Consider the following 7,113-nt stretch of genomic DNA (forward strand, 5'->3'; position numbering starts at 1 on the left):
GAAGGATCAGTAAGTCTTTCTTAAGTCTGTCTTAAGCTGTGTGGCGAAAAATGTAATTTATTAAGCACGAATGGAACTAAAGTCACTGACAGCCCGACGGATTAGCAAGCTGAAGTGGCAATGGATAGGGCACATGGTACGCAGAAAAGACGGCCGATGTGGCAGCAGGGTTCTGGAGTGGAGGCCAAGTACCGGAAAACACAGCGTGGGACGTCATCCCACAAGGTGAACCGACGACCTGATAAAGGTAGCAGGAAGGCGCTGGGTGCAGGCAGCTAGTGCTACCAACCGTGCGATGTCATTGGGGGAGACCTATGTTCAGCAGTGGACGTCCCTTGGCTGAAATGATGATGATGATGAATGGAAGCATAGCAGTAGCACAGTTTTTGTGGATACGTCTTAGCGATGCGAGGTTTTTGTAAATGTCTCACAACGCGTTGTGGTCACTTAAATATCCATATCGCGAAATTCTTATAAAGGTTTTAATGAAAACGCTTACAGCGCGTTGTTGAAATCACTGAAAGATTAGGGTCTTGGTACCCATGAGGCTGTTCTAAGCATATGATGAGGGACTTCGGTATTTCGGTCTCCTCCTAATGATGTTGCGGGTCCACTGCTAGTTTAACTTTCACACAATCTTGGCCTTAACTGATTGGGTTTTTAATGACAGTCAAGCTGTAAATCCTGGGTACACAGGAGCAGGTGATAATAGTCATAGTCATAGTCATCATCGGTTCTGTTAGACCGTCCTAAAACTGACCTTTTGACATAACTAAAATATCGGACTTGTGCCCGTTTTCTCTACGAAAACTAAATTCCTGTTATGTGTTACCTAGGGGTCACTTAAAAATTAGGGATTAATGGTGAAAACGGGCATTAGAGGAATAGTGTTGTCGTTTCGAGTGAGCCTACTAATATCCACTTCTATTACTCCAGCAGTATTGGGAGGGCCATTCAAACCCTCCTTAGCTGGAGGGCCGCCATTAAAAGAAGCGTTCGTAGCAAAAATGAAATGAACAATGTAAATGTATGTAAATCTAAAATGTATGGGCGTAGCGCGGGGCTTATAGCCGTGCTTGAACTTGAAATATGTAGGTATTTTGCTAGTTCTTCAATAGTGAATGAAGATCTAGGGATAGTTATTGATTGCATAATTGTTTAAAGAGTTATTGAGGTTGAGTGAATTTAATGATAGCTTATTTACATACCTACATTTGTCTTTCATAATCATCATTTCAGCTCTAGGACGTCCACTGCTGAACATAGGCCTTCTCCAATTTATTTCCAAAAGGCCGGTTGGTAGCGGCCTTTAAAGTCCACCTTGCGGGCGTCTTTAAATGCTACTTATTCGCAAAGAAAAACACTTCGATTTTAGGTGCATACGAGTTGCAGTGAAGGGAACGCGATGAATAGGGGCATAACTGGCAGTGTTATTAAGGAATAAGGATATAGGCATTTTGTTGATGTACTTTCAGAAATCTAATATTAACCTCGAAATCAAATCAAAGGTCGTCGTTGCATACATAATTATTTGTAGCAATCAAAACATGCCTAATCTCCTAAACCAAAAAATAATTAACATTTCAACAAGATTAATTGGATTACATACTAAAAAATCGTTTTATCATTACCATTCCACCGTAAATGGTGCCTAAATGTAATTTCCAGACCCTCGCCGGCCATTTTGGCCAGTTTTTTTTATCGCGATTTCGTTAATTACACTCCGCGATTGTCTCACACCAAAAGGGACGGATTATTTAAATAATTATTTGAAATTAAAAAGGATTATCGCGCGAGTTAATTTGCATTTTATTTTTGTTGGAATTTGGCCGGTTGTGTGAAGGCGCCCTTTGTTGTTGGGAGCTGATGCTACGTAAATACGAAAAACTTTATTACAAATAACTAAGTATGTACTTTTTCTAATAAAAATGCTTTATTAGAGTGTAGTAGGCCTTAAGAACACTTAAAAACGTCCAAATAATAGCTGTCCACTTAAATCCCCAGGACAACATGATGATGAATCTTTTATAATGTGAACAGCTAGGGACTGGAATTCGCTGCCTGCTGCTGTCTTTCCCGAAGACTATAATCGCGGCCTTTTCAAGGCAAAAGTGAATAGGCACTTACATGGCAGATATGTCCCATCCTAGACTGAATCCCACTTACATCAGGTGCGATTGTGGTCAAATAACTGCCTTGTTATGCATAAAAAAAACGTTTATAGTTTGCCCTACCACCACTTCGGGTCAACATATCGGCTAGTGCTGAGAAGAAGGCGACTTAAGCCCGTTTTCACCATCAATCCCTAATTTTTAAGTGACCACTATGAAAACAAAATTCCTATTATGTGTTACCATATGGGTCATTTAAAAATTAGGGATTGATGGTGAAAAGAAAACGGGCATCAGTTGACTTCAGCCTCTTTTAATATAAAAATAAATTATGTAACATAACTCAATGAAAGTACTATTACATTAATATTATTTTCTTTGACAAAACCCAAACTTAATAAAAAATACTTTTTAAAACGCACAGAAAAAAATCTAATACCTATGAAAAAAGAATAAGTATATTACGATTTTGAGAGTTGCACCTCAAAATATTTGTGGTTGCATTGAGTTGCTGGACGTTTTGAACCGTGACGTATTTCATAGTAAAGAGGCATAATCCTAAATATAGCCCTATATTTAACCAAACGGCCGCTTCCCTAAAATCAATCTTCCCAGACTTGAGCAATAACTCCAGCAGAGTGGAAGATATAACATTTTCGTTAAGGACCGACGATTATCGTGAAATTAAACCGATAATTGGGCAATCGGCAAAAGAAGGTCGGCCTCGTTAGCCGAGAGCCGTCATTTCATGAGTGAATCATTATTTTTCATGGAAATTACGAGTTCAAGAGTTTAAGAAAGTTTTTGGCGGTAGCTTCGATTTGGCACGAGCGAGTGTGCTAATGAGTTAACAGTCACACACATGTAAATTTATGGTTGGGCTTGCAAAAATATAACAACTTTTTTTACTCGTATAAATAATGATGAAATGATGAATATTTACAGACTAACTCACAGAAGTACAAAGAAAAATTCGACATGGGAACTTTTCTTAAAATGATAATTATAATTCATTTATTCATTTTGCTTTATTAGTTTTAAATATTTTTTTTACAATGTAAATTACCAAAAAAAAATTTTAATTATATTCTTCCCGTGGCTCTACTTTGTCAATTTTGTTATTTACAGTGAAGGGGTGTTTATACCGCGCCCCTTCTCAAAACATGGTTGTTAAATTGCTAACGAGAAACTGCAATAGGTATACATAAAAACCTCTTTCAAGATATTATGCTCTGTGCTTATATCATAAGCTTTCATCTCCTGTTTTATTTTAATTTATTGCAGTTAGAGGCATTAATGAAAACAATGTTAAACTGAATGCTTCAGTTACTGTCTCACTGCTAAGGAAAGGTCACCCATTTTGAAATTCGTTTGAAATCTGTGAGGCTAAAATACATGTGTCAGTCATAGTCGATGTAAACGGGTCATGGCTTCCAGCAAAACCGAAATCCAGCAGTAAAGTGACATGGGCAATAAATACAAAAATAAAAGCAACTAGCAAAACAATAAATATCTATATACGTATGTATGCAGCCTGTTTTAGAGCCGTCGTAAAACCATAACACATAAAATTATGGTTTTATTCAGTCAGCAAGAGATAGAGATGATCCCATTGATCCCGGGATTTGTTTGATGACATTCCCGGACGATACACTGTGTACAAGGGATAGGTTGGTTAAATCCTATGGAATCGACCATGCGGTTTATTGAAATCATTTGTAGAATTTCACATTTTTAGTAAATTTTTCTACGCCCCAATATTTTAGCAACGGCAAAATTATTTATAACTAAGATGAATGAAGTAACCGTTGTGATAACCATTCTAACCTTAATAAATTATTGCAAATTATTCCTGGAAGAGAATTTTCTTTAAGAAATTCATGGAGTCCGTCAGCTGTTTAATATTTTTTAAGGCAACAAAATAAAAAATATAACAAAAACTTTATTATTAAATCCCGGACTGCCGATCCCGTCACGATCCCGGGATCGTACTCATCCCGGGATCTCAGACTACTCTAGTCGCTTAATGCAGGTCGCGGCCTCACTTATATTCAGTGCTCCAGCACCAGTAAGATCAATTTTTGATGAATGCTGTCATTAAGAAGTGTTTCAATTGAAACTGCACTGCGGGGTCTTTAGTGAACGTTACTTTAACTGTCAGAAATATATTTAAAAGCAACTTAATAGGATTTAATGAAACAGTGTTGGAAGAAATATAATCCAATTAATTTAGATAGAAACTTGCACGATGAGTGAGACCTATCCCAGCTAAATTGCAGGAGAGCCGTCTGCGGTGGTACGGACACGTCATGAGGCGACCACCCGACCATATGACCAGAAAAGTGCTAGACATCCAAACTAAGCCCCGCGGACGAGGAAGACCCCGAATTACATGGATGTCCGTAATCAATAACGACCTCAAAGAAGCCCAAGTTAACAGTAAGACAACCCAGGACCGAGCCGCCTGGAGACGCATGACGCGGAGGGCCGACCCCAAATAAAATGGGAATGGGCCAGGCAAAGTAGTAGTACCTACTTAACTTGTTTATTTACTTGTTTTTCGCGTGAATTTCGTCTGTCACAGAAAAAGTCTTCATCGAAAGAAAAAAAAGATACCTACTTAAAGCAGGATAAAACGAGACTATTTCCACCTCTCGTCTCGTTTCCATCGCTGTAACGCCTGTGTAATAGTTTTCTATGATTTTCTCTGGAGTTCACACTATCAGCATACTAAATTGCATCTATCCATTCAGTGTTTTAAGCAAGGAAAAGTAACAAAGATAATCAATTAATTCACCTTGACGGCCGATGGGGCAGCAAGGTTCTGGAATGGAGGCTGCGTACCGGAAAACGCAGCGTGAGACGTCCACCTACAAGGTGGACCGACGACATCGTAAAGGTAGCAGGGAAGCGCTGGACGCTGGCCGCTACCAACCGGGCAACATGGAAAGCAAAACGTCCACTGTGGACGTTCTACGGCTGAAATGATGATGAAGATGATGATGAATTCCCCCAAATATTTATAATTTCAAAATTGTAGAAGTAGGATAGGTACTATACTATGGTTTTTCAATTATAAATAGACTATTCTTGGTTGTTCTCCATCTTCGTCATAATGGTTGGGTGACCTCATCTAGCTCAAGGGTACAGAGTTCGACGATCGGAGGCGCCAGGGCACTCTCTCGGAGTGACAAGCATTATGATAAGCTTATATGAAAACAGCTAAATCTGACATATTCTTAATAAAGTGATATCTTAATAATATGCTCTCTAATATTTTTCGGTATATTTCCAACACTAACAGATTGTATTACTTATATTATGTGTTATACCTATATTTTTTTTGTATAATTTGCAATGCAGTCACTATTTTATGAAGAACGAATAAAGAATAATTGGGTATTTCATATCTATTTGTAAGATCAAAATATATTTGTAGACGTAAATTAACTCCTTTTTTGCGATTTAAGTTATTTAATAAATATTAATATTTATGTAATCAACAAAAATATTCATACCTATCAAGTCCCCAGTAAGTATGTAGGTAGGTACTTAAAATTATTATCACAAAATTTATTTTCTCTGTTGATTACAATTTTCATTCTATTTTATTAATGATAAATAAAATAAAAAAGGAATTATCTATCTTATTCTTATAATTACCAGAAGGCATATTGCTGATAAGTTAATGAATAAAATAAAAATTAGTTAAAAAGAAAATCTAGGCTTCACACCGTAACGCATCGCAACGCATCGTGTGTCTTAATCATCAGCGTAAGTGGTAGTTACAATATTTTATTACTTCAGTAAAATGTTGGATTGTAGAGCTTTAGCGGGTTGCGATAGTTTACGGCGTTTTTATGGTGTATTTATAGTTTGGGGGTTTTTGCAGCACCTACTTACATAGTATGTAACTGGTTTGAACTAAATAAGTAGGACATACATTAAGCGTTACGTGCCTAACAGATAACATAGGGACACAAATTACAACTAAATACCTACTAACTAAGATATCAATTTAGTTAAGTATTCTCAATCCTGTGATTAAGACACGAAATGATTGAAGGTTTACTCAATAAAAACATTTCTTTATTTTTTAAAAGAAGGAAAACCGCATTCAAGGTTTTCGAAAATTTACTTGCCACACCCGAAAATCCAACTGACTACAATCTGTTTTTTACGCTATTTTACTACAAAAATCTATCGTCTGATTTGCTGCTGCTGGCATACACTGTCGTACACTCCATTTAGAATTGTCGTAAACTCCATGAAGAAGCACAATCCAACGCATCATCGCAAAACTTCATAAAGTCGTTTTTCCACTTTCACGGAGATAATTTTGAATGCACAAATGTAGAGTTACTTTTCACCCCCTGTTCTCATACGTAATTAAAAGCAAATGACGTAATGCACGCGTATCGGAATGATACGACACAAAGCCGTCTGCACTCTGCTTATTGCTGTATACAGGGTGTTTGGAAAAGGGAGAGACATGGGATTTTTTGTAAATAGCGCCTTTTAACTGCTGCATAAGGTTCACAGTGCTAAACGTGATACGTTGTTGCCCGTTCTTTATTTGTGTAACATTATTTTAATATGACACACAAAACATTGACAGAAACAGAAAATTTACGTCATCAGCATGGTTAATTAAATAGATAAATGACCATAAGCCCTGTGTCCGACTTCGAGGACATTTTCACAGGCTTAAATTAATCTGATACTGATTACCAAAAGTCAACATTTTTCTTTTTTTGCACCTTTGAACAACGTTTGTTCAAAAGTCCAACGTTATTCATAATAACGTTGGACTTTTGACTGTTGCAATCAACCTTAAAACCCTATGGTTAAGGTTGATTGCAATAGCCAAAAGTCCAATAGTGTCAAGTGGATCTAAAGATATCCAATTGAGCTTTTTATTGCGAGGATAATAAATCTTCGTCAAAACACCCTGTATACAGACTAGTAGGCCGTACGCACAACGGATGCCTTGTGGCTTTGT

Source organism: Ostrinia nubilalis, chromosome 25 (assembly GCF_963855985.1).
Source record: "Ostrinia nubilalis chromosome 25, ilOstNubi1.1, whole genome shotgun sequence".
NCBI classification, from domain to species: Eukaryota; Metazoa; Arthropoda; class Insecta; order Lepidoptera; family Crambidae; genus Ostrinia; species Ostrinia nubilalis.